The sequence below is a fragment of the Cygnus olor genome, chromosome 12 (assembly GCF_009769625.2).
Source record: "Cygnus olor isolate bCygOlo1 chromosome 12, bCygOlo1.pri.v2, whole genome shotgun sequence".
Taxonomy (NCBI): domain Eukaryota; kingdom Metazoa; phylum Chordata; class Aves; order Anseriformes; family Anatidae; genus Cygnus; species Cygnus olor.
The window spans coordinates 15810589-15833288 of NC_049180.1; the positions used below are offsets into that span (position 1 = coordinate 15810589).

The window sequence follows — 22700 nt, forward strand, 5'->3', positions numbered from 1 at the left end:
AGCAGGTCTTTTCTTGAAAGATCTTTAAGAAATGCAAGGTGAACTGCAAACCACAAATAACTTGTACCTATTTTTCTCCCCCAAAACTAAGATCTTTAAAACTTTATATAAAAATACCATTAACAGTGTTATCTCTGCAGGTGCAGCTACATACTGAGTATCTCAAGGGCACGCTGGTATCCTCCCTATCTTCACTGCAGCCAGTGAAAGCTGGAGCCATTTCTACAAAAAGCCAGCATTTCAACAAGCACTTTCACTTAACAGCAACGCTGGGGTGTTGCTCAACAGTGAGATACGATAAAGAGAATCTGTAAGACACTTCTAATATGCTGTATGACTAATTATTGAAATGTGCAGACATAATACTTTGACCTTGAAAAAAGTACAAGTAACGTATTTGTAAATATAATTATGAAGGGCACATGGTTGCAACATGATGACAAACAATATTAAAATTGCAAATGGAAGGAGATTCAAAGAAGTTTTTTTTTCCATGTGCAGAAATTTTACATTGTTTTCCTTGCTAGCGTCCCAAGCAACATCGTACATGTGCAGTTAATCATGTCTTGTTTATATAAACACAATACAATTATATTTGAGTTTTCCTAACTCTTGCACATTTAAATGAGAACCATAATGTTGACCGTATGACAGATCCAAATACCCTCCTGCAGGGAGAGAAAACACAAACCCTGTGAATCTTGCCTCAGTTACAAGATGGCAAGGCATTCATTACGCAGCTTTACAACCCTAATCTCTCAAAAATACTTTTTAACTCTGTTCATTCAAAACCTTCAAAATTTAGTCCATGTGCCTCTCAAAATACTTAGATATCCTAAAATCTTTCTTGATCCTACACTGTAGGGAGCTTCCTCCCGACTTGAGCTGAGCCAACATCACAGACCCAAAGCAAACTCTGTCCTTGGTCTTTGCATACTGCTCACACTGCATTTCTTCCAATCTTCAGGGACCAAAAGCTAGCAAGATCCATGCCCTTTAAAGACGAAGATCCATGCCCTTTAAAGATGAGCACTCATCTTCCTCAACGCCTCCTTGTTCCACTTTTGTAGCCGAAAGATGCCTGGAAAGTACGAAAGAATACTAAAGGGACACGAAGTAAAAATGAGATGACCATTTTACACATTCATTCTTTATCATACTCCATGCCCTAGGTCTCTAATCCCTTTAGGAAAGACCTCAAGAAATATTTCTGCCAGGAAACATGTCGTCATGAGAAGGGAATGAGCTTTTCACACACCCACACTGACAGGATACATATTTGTGTGGCTGCCCATCTGGCAGAATACTGATCTGGCTCCAGGTTAAAAAAGAAAGCAAGCAAGAAAGAAAACAGAGAAACGAAGATAAAAGAAAAGAAATTGACTTTTTCTTGTTTTCCAAAGAAATAGAGTAAATTAATTAATTATATAAGAAGGACTACGCAAAAATGGTTTCAGCGAGATGCACGTTGCATCCCTCAGCCAGGCGGCCCCATTAATAGGAGCGCAGGTGAGCCATCCACAAAGGCGAGCCATTGCCTCGGAGCTTCACAGTGAGCACAAGCATCCCATCCTTAGCCACAAGGCAAGTGTAGCACAGGTGTATTCTAGGGCAAGAGCACCGAAGCAGAGAGTAGAATAGCAACACTCTTTAACAAAGCTTTTGTGGTTACAGAACAAGTGTAAGAGCTTTCATAAAACCACACTGTTTTATTAAGCAGAAAAAAAAATCTCCTCCGTGATGATGTGGAACAGCAATTCCCAAAAGTGACTGAAGTATAGCCACTATCTTTTTCTTTTTTTTCACTTTTTTTTTTGATAGCTTTAATTTGCTTGTTCTTTATGTTCACTGGCAGCACTGCTAAAATGTATCTTTACAACCTATTGTCTTAGGTAAGATTATATCAACAACTCCAGATGGACCACTTTTAAAAATAAATTCTGCTTTCCCTTATCATTGACAGGAATCACATTTACATATTCTCCTGGTGGAACTGATAATGCACCGGATGATTAATGTGCCTCGATGTACTGATACCTGTAGACTGTTTGATCAATGTCTCGCAAAGCAAGTGTCTTTCATTCAGTACGCTCAGAGTCCAAAAACACCCTGTGATTAATGTAACTAAATGTTTGGGGTCAGCTGAACCTACAGTTCCTGTTCCTGATTCAATATCAAACTAAAGATAGGTCACAAGAGAGTGGATTAGTCATTTGAAGAAAAAGTCTGAGCGTGCAACTTCAAACTATCTCCTTCAGGAAAGCTACAGAAGAGCTCTAGCATTTTTCAGTTACTACTACAGTCAGCTGCACCATGCTTCGCCTCATTGTTAAGCAGCACAGCCCAACATGCTAAGCCTTTTAATGCCAGGATATTTCCAGTAGAAAAATAAGGGGGGTTGATTCAGTACTTGGCATTGAAGTTTGGATTTATTCAGATTTATTTATTACAGTTAGCGAACCATGAAAATCCAAGTCTCTGAAGTCATTCCCCAAAGAAAGCACTTTCTCCAGTAGGAAGATAACAAACTGGCTAATGAACACTAGACCTTTTCCTGGTTTTATTTTATCAGCTGATGTAACACTGACTATTTCTGCCTGTCCTTACAACAGCTGTTTGCTGGCTCATTAGAAATGGAAGCTCTAAGAAGCATGGGGACTTGCTAAGGGACAGCTTTCACTTCCACTCACACTCCTTTATCCTTCTTGGTTGTGTAGAAGCCATAAAAGCCATGCAGGCAACAAGGGGAAAAAAGTCTCCTCTTGCCTGTATGACGGCTCTTCTTGTCTTCACCTTGCTCCTACCACATCTCTGACTAGAAGGCAAGAAAGGAGAGAGATTTGCTGAATACCATCAGCTAGAACCTGGCTGCCTTGGGGTGCCTCTACAGCCACAGACTACATGACTTGTCTCTCCTGCCTAGTGACTGGGCAAGTCTCTGCATCACTCCGTGGAGTTATCTACACCAGCTAGGGAGCGAGCAGACATTTCAGTGATGTCCTGTAAGTGAAGTGAGATGAATCCAGGGCAAGGTATAGTATGCTGGGAACAGATATACAGATCTTGTAGGACTTACACATGTTGGAGTTGTGATAGCTATTGGTCCCCAGGAGAATAAAGGTGATGTGCAGCACCCTTAGTGGCACCTGCTCCTGCACTGCACCTCCCTCTGTTCAGCCCAGTACTGCCATTCTGTTCTGTAAACACAAATGAGCACCATTTTTCTGATGTTAGGTCCATTCAGTGGCCTGTGCCCCCAGGCTTTTAAATAAGACCTCCGTAACATCAAGTGAGGACTTTTTCCTGAGACTGACTCACATACGGTTACTGAAATGACCAAAACCTGAAATGACCACTATCAGACCAGAAGAAAGTAAAGTGCTGGGATCCTATGGAAAAGACAGCATATAAAAAATAAAAGTAAAACAAAAATTAAAACACAATGCTGTACTAGTAAATACGCCAGAAAAAAAGGATAAGGGAGAATTCATCACATCTTGTAATCCAAACACAATAATTTATCTCTTAATTAAAAAATGAGCTATGCTGATACAGAGATTTAGGGCTGAACTGTACCTACCCCTGTGAAAATGTGCTCAGGAAGAGATAACCAGAGAGCCTTTCCTCTCCTGTACGCTCACCCTGGGAACAGATGTGGATCAGCTGGCACCGTCCTCTCCACCAGGTCCCACCCGTGGTCTGCAGGACAGAGCTGACCTTGGGGACAAATCTCGCCAGCCCACCCCATTTTCTGCCATGGGTACAACAGAGTTGAAGTGACAGTAAATGTCACTACAGCATCTCAAAAGCCCAACAAACAAATCATCTGATTGCTCTTCACCAACCAAAGAGTCAACGTCTTGGTGGACATGTGCAGGACAACACAGAATGCCTGCTTTCCTTTATACCCAGCCCCACTGATCCAAAATCCTCTCCCCTGCCATGTTGTCTCCTATGCTATTGAGTTTCCTCTCTTGCAGCCAGGCTGCACGAGGTGATTAGTGACAGAACAGATGATATCATCTCATATGCAACATCTGGCGATGGCCAGATCTGCCCTGAAAATTGCTGGTTTGCAAAGTAGTTAATCTTACAGACCACAATGATCTCAAGAGTAAGGAGATTAAAGAGCAGGTAAGGAAATGCATTATGCCGGAATTGTTGTTCCTTTCCACATGTCCTCAGAGCTGCCAGAGACATCACTAAAAGTGCAGTCTGGGCCTCAAAATCCTATGTCACAAATGAGCATCTCTGCCAGCAAAGCCCAACTTGCTTCTTGCTGAAATTCCCAGCTGACGATGGCTTCACCTGCCTGCTTTTTGGAGCAGCTTCTATGTTCCTGTATTGTATAAAAGATGATGATGCCTGGTACTAAATTTGCAGTAGTGAAATGTAATCGGCTTCAGCAGAGTCATTTCTGACTTTCCTTATAACAGAGGTTTCTGGGCCATGTCTTGAAACCCAATGCAGGGATGCACAGGTCATCCATTACTCTCTTTTTCTCATGTTTTCCTTTAACACAGCTCAATACACCGCTTCATAATTACACTGTGGACTGAAAGCACTATAACTGACAATAGCTTTGAACTTAAAGAAACTATTAGAGGCCCTAAGATTGTGTTTATTATTCAGGAAATACTCAAGTATAATAGAGGTATCCTTAATATTAATATAACAGAAAAAGTTAATGCCCAAAAAATAACTATTATGAAAAGTCTTATCAATAATTTTAGGAATAACATACATGCATAATGAATGAATTTTGCCCAGGGGTAATAGCTTGCATCTTGGCCTGATTTAGTATGGAGAAACTCTGCATTATAATGAAAGGCAGAATTATAGTATAACTGCTAGCTTTATCACTGCTTGGTAGGATCCTAAAACTGTCATCAAAAAGTTAAAATTACACTCACTTAAATGATCTCTATAATACAAAACTATGTGCATGTGTATTTATTGCCCTCAGAATAATGTGAACAACTTCACCATCACTGGTTTGTAAAACGTTAATTATTCTGCTGCAGGTATACATCAAAATAAAACAAGAAGGCACTTTAAAAGAGGGTAGGCTTGAGGAAGAGACTTGACCAAATTTGCTGTCTTTATTTTAAACATGGGATGAAATGATTTATTTGTCATTTGAAAGGGTTGGGTTTTTTTCTTGTAGAATTTCTTAGATACTTCTGTAAATGACACTAGCTTGAGCTACTAAAGCATAAAGGGTTTTTAATTTTTGAGAACTATATTTGACTTTTTTTTTTAATGCCACAGTATGAAGTGAAATGTGACTTCCTTGCTTTGGGAAGAAGTTCAAGTAACACAGTGCAATCGATCCCTGAGGAATGACTTAAGAGCGGCCCTCTCTTAAGAGCAATTCTGCCTGCACAAACCCAAATCAAACGGAATAATAAAACAGAGCTGCTTTATAGACAGAATAAACACATTGGGGAAACAAGTGAATGTTACGTACACGCTGTTATACTTAAGTTTAGTGTAAACAATATATGCTCAGCACAAACAATTACATCTCTAGTGGGGTTCTGCTACTTTGTCAGAGATTTTATTGCACATGGCCAGTAAATCTGCTTTTCATCATCAAATGGCACTAAATTGCATACAATTAGAGTCTTATTAATGCATGATATAGCAATGTTTTAAATTATATGGTCCAATAATAAATTATATAAAATACAAATACTATGATGTTCATCAAAACCTTTCTCCTAATAAGTCAGAGTCTTGCCAATATTATTTAATTAAAACTACTTGTTAGCAAGAATAAATCTAATCTAGTTTTATCTTGGGAGAGACTTCAATGTAGCCCTTTAAGGTCCTGATCCTGCAGAGACACCTCTATCCTTTCACGTTTCATTTTAAAGTCCTAGGTTTTTAAGATTTTCACACTTGTAATTCAGCAAACACAATCAGCTGTTGATAGGAAGACCAGAGGAGAAATAAGAGCTCTTACACTATGTCTTCCCCTGTCTTGTGTGTTAATAAATTTAAGTAGTTTTATGAAGTTCACAGACCTACAATTTGATGTATATAAAGCAAAGTGCTGTTACAACACCATGGAACCCTCACATATGTTCACAGGGTACCTGACACAGAGGGTACAAAGGTTTTACTCTGTTTTTTCCACCAACTTCAAAAGGTTTTCACCTCTCTGCCTTTCTTCTGTAGGACTAGGTCTACTGCAAATCCATGAATAGGTTGTAAACTACTCCTCAACTCCATCCTATTCTAAGTAGGATTTATCTAATATCCTCTAACGGGAAATATTTCAGCACCAAAATGCCACCGTTTTGTTGCAACTCATTAGAAAAGCTATCTTTTTTAATAACAAAATGATCAATTTATAAAATCCATCTACATTTCTCTTAAAAAAATAGCATCTCTGCTGCATTTGTCTCAGGCAAATTAGTTTCTTCAAAAACACATGAGTATATTGGGAGAAACACTCGGAAATGATTGCTGAAGAAGGAGGTTGCGTGGGGTACATCTTCTAAGACATTGAAGAATGGAAGCAAATGGGAGTGAATGAACAAATTAATGATTAAGGAAGAGTTATTTATTTATTTATTCTGGAAGCTCTGTCCAGCTTGGCCTCCCAGGTTCGAGCAATCTTTCACTGTCAACATCTGCCATGAGATTGATTCAATTAAGATTAGCGGCACTAGAGAAAAAAGTGGCATGGTTTACTTTTGATTAGTATTGTCTTTCCTCCCATCTCATAGCGGCTGCGACCCCTACAACCAAGATAGTTTAAATATATTAGATGATGAAAGTAAATCATTTGTCTGGTATGTATGAGCACAACAGGAAACAAACTTAATCACCACTTCTATTTCAGGTGCTTCTGTATCTTTGTGAGGATCCTCCCTTCCATTTCACGTATTGAATTTAATTTGCTTACGGTTAACTCTAACTCATATCTTTTTAGATATGAATAGATAGGGGCAATGGTGTAGGACTGGAAAAAAGGGGCAGGGTGCCAAATAGAGTTTACTGCAGGAAGTAGTGTAATTCCCAATATAATTACCTTTGAAGGCAGATTAGTTTCTATCCCTCCTGCATCTGAAGTGCTTTAAGAGTATATAAACGACAGTTAGTTTCCATATCACACGTTACCAGGTAGATTACATTTGAAAATTAGCTAGACATTTGGGGTGTTTGTCCGCCTGCTGTCACTGGCATGGCCTACATTTTCTGCTGGTACAAATGGGATAAACTGTCTTGAAAACAATAGAACCCGACACAGTTACCATAGACGAGCATTTGACTGAGAGCATTTTTTTTCATTCCCTTCCATCTGAATAAAGAAGGAAACTAATTCTCATATTATCCATTCTAGAGAAAAATGTTATGGCATTTTTCTGTTTTTCATGGTCTCTTAGGACACAGAAAGATGAAATCACTTAAAACAGACAGGTGTCCTAGGCTTCATGGCAACAGATAACAATATGTAGAAGAACATCATTTGTTAGTGTGGTTACATTTTTATCGCTGTATAAAAAGCCCTTACACAGTTGAACTGAATGTATGTTTCTAGAGCTATTTCCAAATTAAAGAATTTGTTAGGTAATACAATTATTTTAATTAAAAAATAAATAAAATGAATAAATAAATAACAGAAATAACAAACCCTCACCTTTAGCTAATCTATCATATTACAGACATTCCGTGGCCCGCTATTAACAAACAGTAGCTTTTAAGCACATTTTCTGGCCAGCCAAGGCCAGACTCTGACCCAGCAGGGCAGCTTCTAACTTCTGCTGAGATTCCAATCACGGCACGCAGGTTTTCTCAGTAAAGGTACTCGTTTGCACTCCTAGTGTTTTATAGCAACATAGATAAATCATAAGGTTTTTTTTCCTAAGATACCTTGGGCCGGATCCTTGTCTGGATCCACGCCAAAAAATACTGGTCAAGGGTTGATGGGTAAGGGATGTGAGCATAGCCTTTTATCTTTGCCCCAAATTCATATTCCAAACCAGTCTCAGCAGGGAGTGTAATGAAATCAGAAGTCTCAGTTTGGTCCCTAGTGGCATTAGTTCACATTATAAAATCATTACACATCATTTGACAATGTTGTGCACTGTTAGCGTAGAGAAGAACTTGTTCCGTGTCTCCGGGGGGCGGGGGGCAGTCCCTACAGAAAAGAGCAGGTTTGTGTGTGATGAGGAGGTGCAGCGAGGAGTGCAGCTGGCTGGTTGATAATGAGCACTTTGATGTTTAGCGTTTTTAGTCCCTTAACACTCATCAAGACCAATATTTGTCAGAATAGAAAGAGGGGAAAAAAGTCAAATTGTTGTTTTCTAAAAGGGCAACTGAGTAACATTTACCTAGTACAAGTTTAAAGGGAAATTCAGATGTTGGAAAATGCATGGAATCTATTACAGCACCCTCGCCTATTGTTATTCACAACATCTTTGACTGTTGCTATTCTAGAACTTCAATGTAGAAATGGGGACGTTTTCCTACTTCTTTTCTGTTTTTCCCCTTTAAAGGCAGATGTACAGCATAACGTCTGATCTCATGCACTCATCACCATGATACTCTCCAAAGGCCCTGAAGACAATGGATCTTTCCGAGTCATGCAAAGCAGCGACCGTGTGCAGACTTGGGGTCTGACTGCACATCTAGGGATGTAGGGAACCACAAATAAAACATGACACAATTCAGAGCAACCCCAGCGGATAGTAGGCTGTTTGTAGCCCACTTACACAGCTTGCAACAGCATATTTTTAATTACTAGGCAGAAATCCTATTGTTAATTGCAGTTGAAGAAATAAGTCTCTTTGCAGGCCACAGAGCATGTTCTTTCTCAAGTGAGATGAGCTGCAATCATAATTAGAATATAAAAAAGCAAGGACAAATCACTAAGCAGTTAATTAGCTCTCCAGTTTTAGTTAAAAGCTATGTTGGCTTTTCAGTTGTGGAAAAATCACCATTCCCTGGAGCACAGCTGGAACTATCTGGGCAGCCGTTGGAAAACCCCATCCCCGGGGTCACCTAGAGCACCACGACTGCAAACACAAAGAGCGGTAAAGTCAGGTAAGGCTGGATGGAAGCCGTCAATCAGCTATAACAAGAGCTCTTTCTCATGCGTTGGTCCCTTGGCAACTTCACTGCTGCAAGCCAGGACCAGCACTGTCCTACCTAAGCCACGAGCTCCTGCCCTCTGCCTTCCTGCTCCTCCAGGGAGATGAAATGGCAGAGGACATGGGGCCAGGCAGGAGCTGGACCCAGGACCATGCTGGGGAAGTGGAGGGGACAGAGAAGCAAATCAGCCCTACTTTGCGGGGACTTTGGGTTGGGAAGCACACGTCCAGACCTCAATGGCAACTATCAGCCTGGAGCCCCCAGAAGCCATAGCTCAGGCCATGGGACGCTGCAAGCTTCTGGGCTTGGAGGCACTTCCATCAAGCAAGTTGCACATCCTTTGTGTCGTGCAGGTCTCGTGTTATTTGGGGCTTTTGTCTCACGTTCATGACTTTCTGTGAAACTAACAAGCCACGGAGCACTTCCATTTTTAAGGATAAGGATAATGATCTGATGCAGTCTCGGTACTCCAGCAAGCTGAGCTTTAAGCAAAACATCACCTAAACTGAAACAACAAAATCTCGGGAAGCGACTACACTCGGTATGCCTTAGGTAACTCTCAGAAGGTTCGTCTGCTGTTCCCGTCAATGCAAACACTTTCAAAACGAAATTAGGGGAGCTTTTAAAGAAAAGGTTGTTCTGAGACTCCACGTTTCTACTTTCAATTGCGTCTCCAGCAGCTGCAGCCGGCGGGGGAGGGCGGGGAACCGGTCCTGGAGATATCTGGCTTCATTCACCATTCACTCCTAACTGGTGTAACAGTTTTATGGCCTTTCCCTAATGATCACCCATTGTGTAGCGGATTGCCAATCCAGGATCACTTAATGACAAAGCAGAATAATTTAACCCCTATTCACATGACAATGCCCAGAATTACCCACGCAAATGCCGGGACACAAGAGAGGCGCACAACACGTTTTTCAGCTGGACGAGGTAAGTAACGTTAACAAGCCTTTATCCCGCTCCACTTCCCTGCCACTGCCAAAAGGCTGACCCCTGAACTCTGACCTCTCCCTTTGACCGACCGCTATAACATTTCGGTTAACTCGGTTAGAGCCGCAGGTGTAGCCACGGCCAGCGCCCCATAAAACGGGGCAGACCCCAAAGGAGGAGAAACTGGGGCTCATCCCACCCCCTGTCCCCATCCCCGTCCCCAAAGGGAGCAAGCCCCAAACTGTGCCTGCCTGGGGTGTGACAGCAGCCCCAAGGGAGACACAAGGCAGTGTTAGGGGCTGTAGGCTGCTACCAAGGGTGTTTTTTCGGACCTGGCTTAGGAAGGGGGGGCACACATCCTCGCCCAAAGATGTGCAGGGGGATGTGGGACTCATGGGCACATTGCTTTGCCGGGTGGGTGGTGGGTTGGTGGCTCGGGACAGTGTGCATGGAGGCACCTGCTCCATGCTGCTGGGTTTGCACCGAAACCAATAAAGGGTGAATGCAAAAACAAGGCACAACGTAATTAACTTTGACTTCAGACTTTTGAATAGAATCATTTCTGTCACTTTATGGCTCCCATGTTCACTTCCTAAACACGCACCCCTGATTCGATGGCACTGATTTTCACGGGAGGTGAATTTAAAAGGCAAATCAGTAAAACACAACCAGTTATTGGAACCAGATTTTAAATTTGCACAGTACTTACACGGCTTGCCTTATGAGAACAGGCACAAATATCTGCTGATTTATATAGACAGTCAGAACTAGGCCACCTACATTCTGATCAAAGTTTCAAATTATGATCAATTTAGTGAGGAAAAGTGCACAGTATATTTGTCTAGTAATAAACTTAAAGAAATTCAAACGCAGCTGTAAATATACTGCAATTGCCAAAAGAAGGCAAGTTGATCAAATAAACTGTTCATTGGGAATCATTCATGTAGCTATATTTAAATAATCTGAAAGGATGGACTTGGGACAAGCAGACCTCCCCTTTTCAGACACCGCTTTAAATAAGGGACTAGCCAGGAGTGTCTAGAAGTGTGTGTGTCCTCACCACGTTATCTGATGGAGTTGGTTGGTCTTCTGAGCAAAGACAAAAATCCACCTTCATGAGAAACATTGCTAGCACATTCAGTAGAGATGACAAAGAAGAAAAGATACATTTTGGTTTGGTTTTGAGAGTAAACTGGAGGTGTGTTCCCCAGCAGGCACGTCCCTGCCTCTGTGACCCCTCCACATGGAGAAACCATTGCAGCGTTAGGGCTACCGGGGCAGTGTGACCGGACCCCGTCCCCATGCAGAACTCCCAGCTGCAATCCAGCACATTACTCCTGTAAGGTGCTGATAAGGAGAAGAAAGGGCTGCATGGCCGTTGTAATGCTGGTTGTCTCAAGATCAGGCACTCCCCACGGTTTCTGCTGTGAACATACTGATCTCCACTAAGTAGAGCAATCCCACTGCCACATGGTTTAAAATCAGTTGGATATGTCAGTATCAGTATGTTACTAAACAAGTCTGTTTAGATTTGAAAGGGTTTTTTTGAAGAAATGTACACTTATTCTATAGGTGGGCGTCACTTCAGTTGAAAGTTTTGGAAGAGGTGCATTGGGCAGATCAATATACAGCACGTACACCGAAGTGTTTTATTTTAGACAAAAGAAATGCAAGAGAAGTTTAGCGAAATACCAAATATTCAAAACCACTGAAAGCCCCCAGGTTCACAACAAGACATAAACCACTCTTTTCTGCTACGACCCCTCCATCTCCCTGGCATCCCACTTCACCTCCCTGCTATCAACCACCAGCACAGACCATGAAGTCCCACGGCATAAGGCTCCAGCGCGAAGGCGCGTATCGCCACACGCGAATCTGACATTGCCTTATCTCGGCCCTTTTGCTGTTGACATTTGTCACCAGTTCGAAACTTATTACAGCAAACATCTCTGCTTAAATTTACAGATATGTTTTAATTAATGGGGGAAAATACGTTTATCTCCTCCAACCAGCGCCTGGGTTTCAAGTGTTTGTTATCTCCGGTGTGAAATTTTGGCTGACAATGGTTAACGCTTCCCACACGGCTCCTGGGGCTGGGAGCAGGACTGGGAGCGGGGCTGATGACCACGGAGAGCAGCCAGCCCGTGCTGCCATCAGCTCGCTGCACCACGCTCTCTCCCTCCTAACGAGAGCTGTGCTTAAACAAGTGTACAGAGCCCAGCTGTCTGGGATCTGGGTCCGTGTGACCGATTCGACATCTGAGAGTTAAATTAATGGCAAAGGGTTTAATTGTGAGTAAACAATACCACATTAAGGAGCAGTAAACACAGCAGTAGGGACTAAAAGACTGAGTATTCAATCACAGATGTGGCTGCTTCAGTGCTTTCATTAACGGTCTCCCCCGTCTGTACCTTATGACTGGGCTTTTGGCACGGTTATTCATTTAAACGGATTGCTTCCTCCTCCAGCTCCTGCTTCCACTTTGGCACCCCTACACACACACATACCCCTTACCTACACACGCACCCTAACACACACACTCCAAACCACGAACCCCACACGCCCCAAGAGGGACAGAGTTGGAAGTGCCAGCTCCAGCAACCCAAGCAGATCCCTTCATGAGCTAGGTAAATACCCACAGAACTTTAAAAACCAATGTTATGTTTATTTCTTTAACATTGTCAGCTGTGTATCTGTATGTGACACCCGCACACAGACCTGGGCCGCGTGGGTACCCTGTACCCGAGTTGGGAGCAAGGACAGGGTAGCCATGGCCATTTAGCCCCGGGGGGCTGCCCTTCAGCGAGGCCCCTGTGTGTTCTGCAGCTGGGTCCAAGGGGGTCAGAGCAGGCCCTGTATGGCCACTGGGCCTGGAGTTCCTCCTGTCCCCAGAGGGACAAGCCCTGAAATCCTGCAAGCACAAGGCCGCAGGGATTAGCTGCAGATCCTCTGAAAGGGTAAGAGGCGCACAGCGGCTGACTGGAAGTATACGAGGGGAGATACCAAATTCTTGTTCATCATTTTGTTTCTCTGGTTTCCCTTTACTCCCATTCTCATTGCTTATTGATTTTTGTTTCCAGCTGACATGCGAGCAACAGCCTATATTAAGACAACAGCAGCTGAAGCATCAGTAAAGTCAACATTGCTATATGGCACTAAGAAATCTGCTGTTTGATATGCAGGTTACCCCTCCAAGAAATGCCTTAGGAAAATGCAGCCACTTCTGAAGGGGGGCTAGGTGGGTGGGCTTCAGAAAAATGCTTCCCCGCATGATGTCCAGTAGGAGAATCCCTTTCAAAAACAGCGAGATGGATGGGCTGTCATCAACCCACTTCATACCCTGCTTTGCAGGACACTCATAAAAAGGAGAAAGGACGGTTCTGGTTTGTTCAATGCAAGATCAAAATGCACAAAAGGTGATTGACACGAAGAAATTGGAAGTGTAGTAAACTACTTGAAACAGTTCTGGAAGCGCTGACTACTGAATAACTCGGTCATGTGTAACTTCCAGTTGCTGAAAGACTAACCACCACTTTAAAACAATTGAAATCCTTATATATTGTGAGTATAAGCTTTTAATTAATTTGCTATATTACATGTATCAACGGTTAGACAGAACTGGAGCTTAACAGCAATTTATCTTCAATCTGTTTGGAAGCCAACATAAATATTTCTTCATTTCACCCTGCTTTTGACTCACTACAGTATGCAGAAGCAAAAGGGCCAAAGCCACTGCTGGCGTTAACGTCACAAAAGGTGTAACCTCGTTTACATCAGTGGCACCTACTCCCCTTGTGCCAGCAGCAAGCCCATGGTGGAGCAGGAGCCGCTGCTTTGTGCTGACAGCTCCCTCCTGCCAGGCAAGGCTCCCCCTGGGCTCTTCGTCCTCTGTGAATGGGACGCTCACCAAGGCTACTAGCAGTGCAATCGGACAGGGAGGGTTTTTTTGTTGTTGATATAAACAAAAAGAAAGCGAAAGGAACATATGAGGCAATAAAGGACATCCCCGCTTATTCTGTCCAGGCTTTTCTGTTGAGATTGTCAGCAAAAATATAACTGGGGTTTTGTGCTGGTGAAGACGGTACCACCTACTTTCACTTGGTCTTTGCATCAGCATTACACAAGCGGTGATGAATCACAGCCCAGGCACTCTTAGTCTAGGCTTGACGTGAGTGAGTAAACCAGGAATTCCCTCCGTCTTTTGCCATAGAGCCCCACACAAGTATTGAGGAGGCAAATCTCCAAAATCCAGACACACAAACGTGAGGAATGGTTCCAGGAGGGCAGAAATTTCCAACAGAGACTTCAGTGAAAAGAGGCAACCTCCCCGAGACAGGAGGCCCATATTTGTATTCTCCGGTTTACTCAGTCTTTCCTCTGATTAATTTCATTAGCTCTTCACTTTTTAATGAGTGTAATCGCACAACTCCCCAAGCATGCACACTCCACAGCCTGTCCCTGGAAATTATCTCCCCCTGCCTTTTATAAAAGCTCTCTCACAAACAAACAGGCTGCTCCACACTTTACACACATACCCATGTAGCTAACACAATTTGCCAATTTGCCAAAGGGCAAAAACTCTAAGCTGCCTTTATTTGCCTTGCTGCTGAGTGATCTCAGCCGCAGCGACGACGAGTCAAGCAGCGAGCTGTGGGGAGATGCCACGCCGCAGCTAAACTCACCTCAGCTGCAAGCGGCGGAGCTGCCATTTTGCTAATCAGCTTTAATTTAGCTGTCTCGCAGCTTCATAAGTAAATAAAGACTTACTTAGTGTCAGAAATATCAATGTTTAGCCACCGAGTTAAAAAAGTATGGTAATTAAAAGAGTGCCACAAGTCACAGCTCCACGCAATCCTAACAGATTGTAGGGTTTGCCTTTTTGAACCTCTCAGCACGTTTGGAAACTTGAGTAAAACAACAAAAGGTGTTAATAGCTTTAAGGGGAGCACCATGCTGATAGATTACCCATTACGGTTATCCACTCACAGCGAAATGGCAAATAGGTTTGATCAATTCGATTTTAATGTAAAGTGGGACTTGACAAAACAGCACCGAGCAGAGAGAAGACCTTTTGTTGCTAATGCGTCTGAAAAAAGCACTTAATTGAGGTCATAATAATATTAGCAGTTATCACCATCAATAATTCAGCCTTATTTATTACTACACGGTAAAGTTCTGTCAAACAGGAGTCGTTGAGGCTTATACATGTTAACACGAAGCTGGCTGTTGGGTGATTGGTATATATTTCACCAGCTGCTCGAAACTGCGGGATAGCAAGAACTAATGACACTCTTTCTTGGTCCGTGCATTACACAATAGTTAATTTGCTGTATGCAGAAGTATACGTTACAAATATAATAGTCCCGCATGAAGTATGCATAATAAAAAAAGCATTATATCTGAAACAGTGACTGACTAATCTTGCCTGAGCTATCTGTCAGAAGGAAAACAATTTCAATTCCTGCATGATTTAGTACTCCTACAGCTGGAGAAACATAAATTCTGCCTCTTCACACAGCTCTAGTCACCTGTGATTAGTTATCTTTAAAAAATCTAAATGAACGTATAATTGTACAATTATAGATGCTAACTCCAGTGTTAAAATTTAAAATGTATTAGTCTCGTAAAATGCCTCATTAATCTCTGGGTCTTAAAGGACATACTTGTCCTGTAATGAGCCAAATGTAGGAAATATGTGAGATGGTCGTGGGAGGATTTGAGCTCCTAACTATTTCTTTTAACCTTAGAAACGTTTTATTCCCACAAAACCTGTTTACAAACACAAAGTTGTTAGTGACAAAGTCAGTTGTACTTCTCTGGTCGTTAACTATGGAAATGAGCTGTTTGGAAGAGATTAGTTTTTCCTTATACACGCTATTCGTGAATTTATAACAGCTCCATAATTACTGGCTGGAAGTGCAAGCAGAAAGGTTGGGCAGGAATATTGATCTTGCCCCTCGTAGGGGATCCTCGTAGGTTTTTACCACCTTCCTTAAGGGAAAATGTAAATAAATAAAGGCCACGGGGTACCTGTGAAAACCCAAGCTAATCACATGCAGGCTGCCCACTTGGCAGCAGCGAGGTGGCTCCTTGGAGGAGCTATGGATGACTGACACAACGAGGCATTCAAATGTGGGAATTAAAAACTGTTAAATTGCACAGAGGGATCCTTAACCTCAGCCCTTTGGCAACACAGTGATGTTTCTTCCCTTTTCTTCTCTCAGCCCTTCTTGGAAGTGCCATACACATCTGATTTATTGTTTTCCAGCTGCCTCAGAGCTGGCTAATTCAGGATGCCTGCTCCTTGCTGCACACAACCCCACTAATGACGGCTGTAAACTGCCTGCCCCACTGCCTCCAAAATCATCTTGCCTTCTGCTCTTCCTGCCTGCCTGTTCAATAGCCAGCATGGCCCTATCGCTCCAAAGCACATCTGGATTCATAGATTTGAACCTTTTGATCCTGGAAATGTAGCAGCTCCAGACAAGCCTTCCTTTGCAATTGGCTCTGTGCAGATTCCTCACCCGATTTGAATGAGAAAGGTGAGGCTCTGTGTTGTTGAAATGGACAAGCAAATGTTCAAAACCATTTTAAACAGTGGGCCAGTATTGTTTGCCCTGAAGCTTAAGTGGATTTTTTTTTTCCTTTTTCTTTCCCTGAAACACAAGTTATCCGCGGGCTCAACAAACCAACATGCGGCTCCTGACAATAATAGGGTATCGCTCAGCCAGTTTGTAGGGCTGCCAAAGAGACTCTTCTGCTTCCCTGGCTGGTGGGTTGGCTTGGGCTTCTTGTTGCTTTTAAACAGTATGATATTTTAAAAGTTATTAGGGCATTAATGTTGCTTTTTTAATGAATAATGCTTTATAAAATTACTGATAAGGCATTAACGTAAGTTTACCTCTCAATGCGAGTTATTTTTTTTCTATTTTACTATCCATTGCTTCATTAAATCAACACTGAAAAAGACTAGCCTTGCCGAATTTCTCACTGCACATTCAACTGTTTGCCCATGACAGTATTTGAATGTGCTTATTATTTCTAGTAAAGCCCTTATCATTTTCACTGTGAAATTTAAATCACCCTGATCCAACTCTTCTTAGCTAAAGTCAGCTTTATCAACCACAAGAGATGTGGGATTTTAAAAAGATCTGAGTAAATTCACATTGTTTGGATAAACTCATTCAGGGGGTTCAGCAAATGAAAGCTGAAATAGATATGTATTCCAAGGAGGCTGAGGACTGCTCAAAAACAAATAAGTAAAAGCGTAATTTAAAAAGAAAGAAAAAAAGGAAAGAAGGAGAAAAAAAAGTTAATGGTATCAGTGTCTTTTTAATGAGGGCATTCACAACCCAGGTTTTGAATTGGTATTTCTGTGCCTCCACAATAATTCAGGTGAAAAGTAAAACAAAACAAACCCAAACAAACCATAAAACTGTTTACGCAGAAATAAAATTGTTCCCTACAATTTACCCTGCTATGTCGTCTGGTCAGTGTTGTGCTACCAAAAACGTTAAGGACTGCATTTATGCATTATCCCATAATTTAAGTAACTGTGTATCATGTATATTTAAAACCATCTCTCTGTAGTTTTAATTATCTCAGTCTGCAGGGACAAAATGCAGCTCCCATGCCTGAGACCGAAATGAAAGTGCTGCATGCTGACAGCTAAGATGTCTGTCCTAGCTTGTTGAGATTTCCTGTAAAATTTGCATTGAAAAGGCAGCTTTAAATATACTTAAAATAAAAAGAGCATTTGCATCTAATTTGCTACACTTGCAGTATTAAAGTTTTATCTGAATAAAGACATGTCAAATGGATTTATATAGTTAAGCTGATAGCTTTTAAAGTCAACACAGTAACATCAGCTAAATTCAACAAAGTAATGGCAGCAGCTAATGGTATTTATTAGTTTATCATCATTTACTTAAAAACCATAACACAGATCATTTTATTTTCACATTACTGTTTGTGATTCTTTGACTCAGTTTGTATTGATTCCACAAATTATGGCAGAAACTGACATTTATCTAACAGTTTTCCAAGCTCTGAATGTTGGCTTTAGTGGGAAGCAATTGAACTCTTGCCACACAACGGTTTGAGCTACGCTAGAAACAACCATCTTCAAATAAACACGTCTGGCAACCATTTTAAAATACGATTGTTGCTTCTCTGAGGATGACAGAAGGGTTTTTGTTACTGATAAGGCTCTTATTACAAACCACTGCCTATGTAATCTACAGCTCGATCACACAAAGCGCTAAGCACATTCACCCCCAACCTAGCAAAGCACTGAAGCATTAAGTTTTGTTTTAAATATACGCATAATAGCAAGCAAGCTTTTTTACAGTACTTGGCTTCTTCAGATGTCAAAGGACTTCAAAAAGGGGATCATTACTGTTTCCACACAGGGAAACTGAGGCATGAGAGAATCCAAATCACATCCTGTACTGCAGTGGGACTCAAAGCTCACTTGCAAGCCTCAGCTGGAGTTCTGCATATTATGTTTTACTGCCACCTTATGCTTCTGTTGATTTCAGTGTCATCATTTGACCAGGCTGCAGTGGAGCTACTTGCCAAAAGCACATGCTTATGATGAAGATTGTTGGAGCGGCCTAGGTGTACAGTCTCTTCACTGTCAGCCCATGGGAAAAAGCAGGGCTTATGAATAATGCTCTCAATTCTGCTATAGCTCCCAGTTTCTCCATCTGTTTAATAATTATTACTCAGGACTAAAAGTTTACCAGGAAATACTAAGCAATATTTTATTGCCACCATAAAAACCAGACACCCACACAGTTTAATTTGTAAATATTTTGGGTGCGGACACCTACATGTCATCACTCAGTTTTATAACTGCACTTGAAAACGACATCAGAAGTTTCCAATCATGAGATCTACTCTCCTGCTCAGTAACATCTAAGCCTGTTCTTCAGCGGAAGAAAAACACAACTGAGCTTGGAGACAGGGTTTATTTTCAGAACTATGCACGGAGGTCAACATTCTTGCTAATGGGAGGCCCATGTCTAATTCCCCATGTCATACCCTAAACCCTTAATTCCAAAGGGATCACCAGCTTCTCTCTCTTGTTCTGGTAGTAAGGCCATATTCCCAAGAAAAGTGACAATCAAGTCACATTCGGCAAGAATTTGAATTGAACATGCTTTTTTCATGCCATTTATTGTAATTCTCCCATACCAACAGACTTTGTTCTAGTGTGTCCTCACCCTGAACCCTGGCTTCTATTTCAGCACACATTTGTAATTCCCTGTGCCTGGGCTGGAGAGCACAAACCTCTGGCTCACCAGAACAGCCTGAGACAGCTGGAGCAATGGATTCAGAGGCATAGCCATCCTCTTTGAATCACCATCTCACAGCTGGCCAACTTTCTTACGTGCAACTGCCAGGCTGGGCAAAAGAGAGTGACAAGGAGCTAAAAATTGTATTGACCTTCATCTGGAGCCCCAGTCTGACCTCATTCAATTCAACAGCAATTCTGTTCATATTTTAACAACAGCTGGATTGGACGTTTATAAGCTTTTGTTTTATTGAAGGTTACTAATGAAAAGCTACTAAGCAAAAGTTGAGCAAAAATGTTATTTTCTTTGCTGTATGAACCATCTTCCTTTGGCTCAAGGATCACAGCTGCAACCTACTAAAAATGCATACCAAATCTTATGGCTATTTCGGTCCTGCCCAACAGAATGACAATTCCAGAAGCTTCCATTGTGTCAGAGAGAGCAGATATGTTCTCCTCAGAGCCGGAGGGGAGACAGTGCCTCCAGCAAGACTGTTCCTGCAGAGAACACTGTGGCACAAGCCACCTGAAATAAAAGCCTAGAACCAGGTAGCTACAGCACTGTGAACAACACCAACATTTAAGAACTAGGGCAGCTGAAGGGAGGAGAGAGACTTATATTCAAAGTCAGAGTGAGAAAAAGCAACCTCTTGATTTTCATCCAAATGCAAATAGAAAGCCAACACAGCTGTTGAAGAACTGGTTCCTGCCAGCTCCACCTGAGAAACAGGGCATTTTGCACAGCAGTAGTTAGAGCTTCCATGTGGCTTTGAGGTACAGCCCCCAAGCAGTTCAGTTCAACCTGAAAACCACAGGGCATGGGAGAATTTTCCCACCCCTGATCACAGATGTGGGCTGGAGGAGCTGTTCCGAGCACAAATCCCTCTGGAGTAACATAAGAGGAGCAACCCAAGTTCACGTCCTTTCTGTTGCATCTCGCTACATGGTGGTGAGCTTGCCTTTTTATTTCAACCTTCTTATAGTTCAAACAGCTCGTTCATAGCTTGCACTAGCAATGGCCGTTCTCCACTTTCATTCTCCCCCACTGAGGCCCTTCCTACCCCACGCAGGAATGAAACAACAGCACCCCAGCTGGTGTATATACTGTAGCAGGCACGATAATGTCAACCAGATATAGGGCCACATCTTCAACCGATGCAAATTATCCTAACTTCATTTACTGCAGTGGAGCTCTTGGTGTTTTCTATCAGATAAGGATGTGGACTTTAGCATTAATCGTGTGCAGAGCAAAAACCCACCATTTCAAGCTTCATTATGAAACAAGTGCTACATTAGCACTGAGCATGGCAAATCTCAGAATTTCCCATTAATGATCTTGAAGATTATGTGCAGCAAGAAAGAAGAAGTGGAAAATCTGTCATAAATACCACAGAATACATTTAACAGCTAAAAGCTAGGCTTTCTTTAACACTCCTGCCTGAAAAACTAGAGACTATTCATTAACTAGGAAGCAGAGGAATTGGTTTGTCATTATACTATGTCTAGGAGACAGAAGACAACAGAAAGTTAGTTCTCGGGCCTGGAGATTGCTTAGACTAGGAAAAAAAAAACGGTATATGGATAAGCACAACTATATTAAAATATATTATGATTAAATATGGAAATGACTGCGAAAAATCTCAAAATATACTTATGAAATATTGACCATTGCAGTCTGTTCTTTGCTCATCCTTGGCAACACCTTTTAGTCACTACGCACCATCTGATGACAGCAGGAAATACCTCTGATGGTGACTTGCTTTTCGGTATCTCTGGTGACAACTGGAGACAGCTTACATGAGCTGAGTCTGTAGTGGATCCCCCCTGCTCCTGGTACACGTGCGGTAGGTGCACAGAACACCCTAATTCTAAGAAGGACTGATTGTAATGGCTTTAATTCTACAATCACCGGAAATGTCTTCAAATCATCCTTAACCTGGTTTTCCCAGCCTTTGTTCATGCATTACCCCAGTCCGCTCCAGTATATGTGCATTTCCCAAGAATACCTGCTGCTGTCCTAGGCTTGAAGAAAGACCTCTAACACTGCCCTGACCGCAGAGCAAGAAGTGGAATCCCATTTTCTCTCAAAACAGTTGTAGAGATGCAAGACGCTGCAACTTTGCCCACTGCCTCAGCACACTCATATGAGCCTAATCCGTACTGTCACAAAGCCTCGAGAAGTGTTCATGTAATGGGAATAATGCATGACAGGAGGACATAAAGAACTAGTCAAGAAGGCTGTAGCTGTGATAATGTTTCTACAAGGAGATCAACTTACCTCCTTAGATGCGAAGATAGTGTGAAGCAAAAGCATCTTCTCCCTTTCTTTCACAGGAGTAGGAAGTCCACTGTGAATTCCATGTCATTTTCTAAAATGAAACAAAAATGTTGTGAATACTTTTCTTCTATGGCAAAGGAATTAACTGAGTACATACTGCTGTATTTCACTCAAGGTTTTAAGAGAGTGAGTTGCTGGAAAGCTTCACTTGAAGGGCACTGCCAAGTACTGCAGCCTTTAAAAAAATGGTGAATTCACTTTGTCTGCACTGGGTGATGGTTAGAGGAATTTTTTGTTTGGCTGTTTCATTACACTCCCAAACTGTGTTGCCACAACCAATTTCACTTGCACTTGCCTATAAAAAAATCTTTTGTATCTCTGTTTCTGCAAAACGGTACCTACCTTGTGTCCTTCCCCCACAGAAATCTTTGAGATTTGGGGGAAAACAGACCTTCCTCATTCTTTCCCTTTGAGCCCATTAATGACAAGCTTGCTCTCTTTTTGGAGTCAAACTTTTGCCAAACAAAAAAAAAAACAACAACAAAACCTTTGTGAGAATTAAAGGAATGAATATGCAAACTACACAACCCCCAAGCAGCTAAATAGGAAGAATAACAATAGAATGGTAATTAAAGCATTACCATTCACTTTATGGACTGATTGCATGCTCCCCTTCCCTCCGAAACAAGACTTTCATTTAGAGTTGAGGGAGCAACAGAAATCTCTTGGTTTCAGCTGCTAACGAGTAAGGCTTAAGACTTATAAACGAAGTAAGTTCTGTCCATGCAAGGCTCTTGAGCTCCCATGGATGTGTTTACTGAAGGATGGTTCCCACACAGCCATTGCATTGCACTTTCAAATTCCAAAGATTCTGGTTTTGAGGAACTGTTTTACTTGCTTATCGCCAAATAATGTGCCAAGTTAAAAAAAATAAAAAAACCTCTATCTTCAGTGATCTACTAATCAGTCTTTCCTACTGCAGTCTACTCTATTGTCTCCATTTGAGATAATGAATATTAAAATTGTACAATTCATCCCACAGGGTGTTTTTTGATTTATACAGGGCACAATAGAAGCCCTTTTCTT

The 22700-nt window shown here is 41.9% G+C and overlaps 1 long non-coding RNA gene across 1 annotated transcript in view; it reads right to left on the bottom strand.

The window, feature by feature from the left end:
- LOC121076609 overlaps window positions 1-22700 on the bottom strand; it is a 128917-nt gene that overhangs the window by 63725 nt on the left and 42492 nt on the right. The window contains exon 6 of the long non-coding RNA XR_005823618.1: window positions 21615-21705. This is a non-coding gene — a long non-coding RNA (uncharacterized LOC121076609). The remainder of the gene's footprint in view (window positions 1-21614; window positions 21706-22700) is intronic.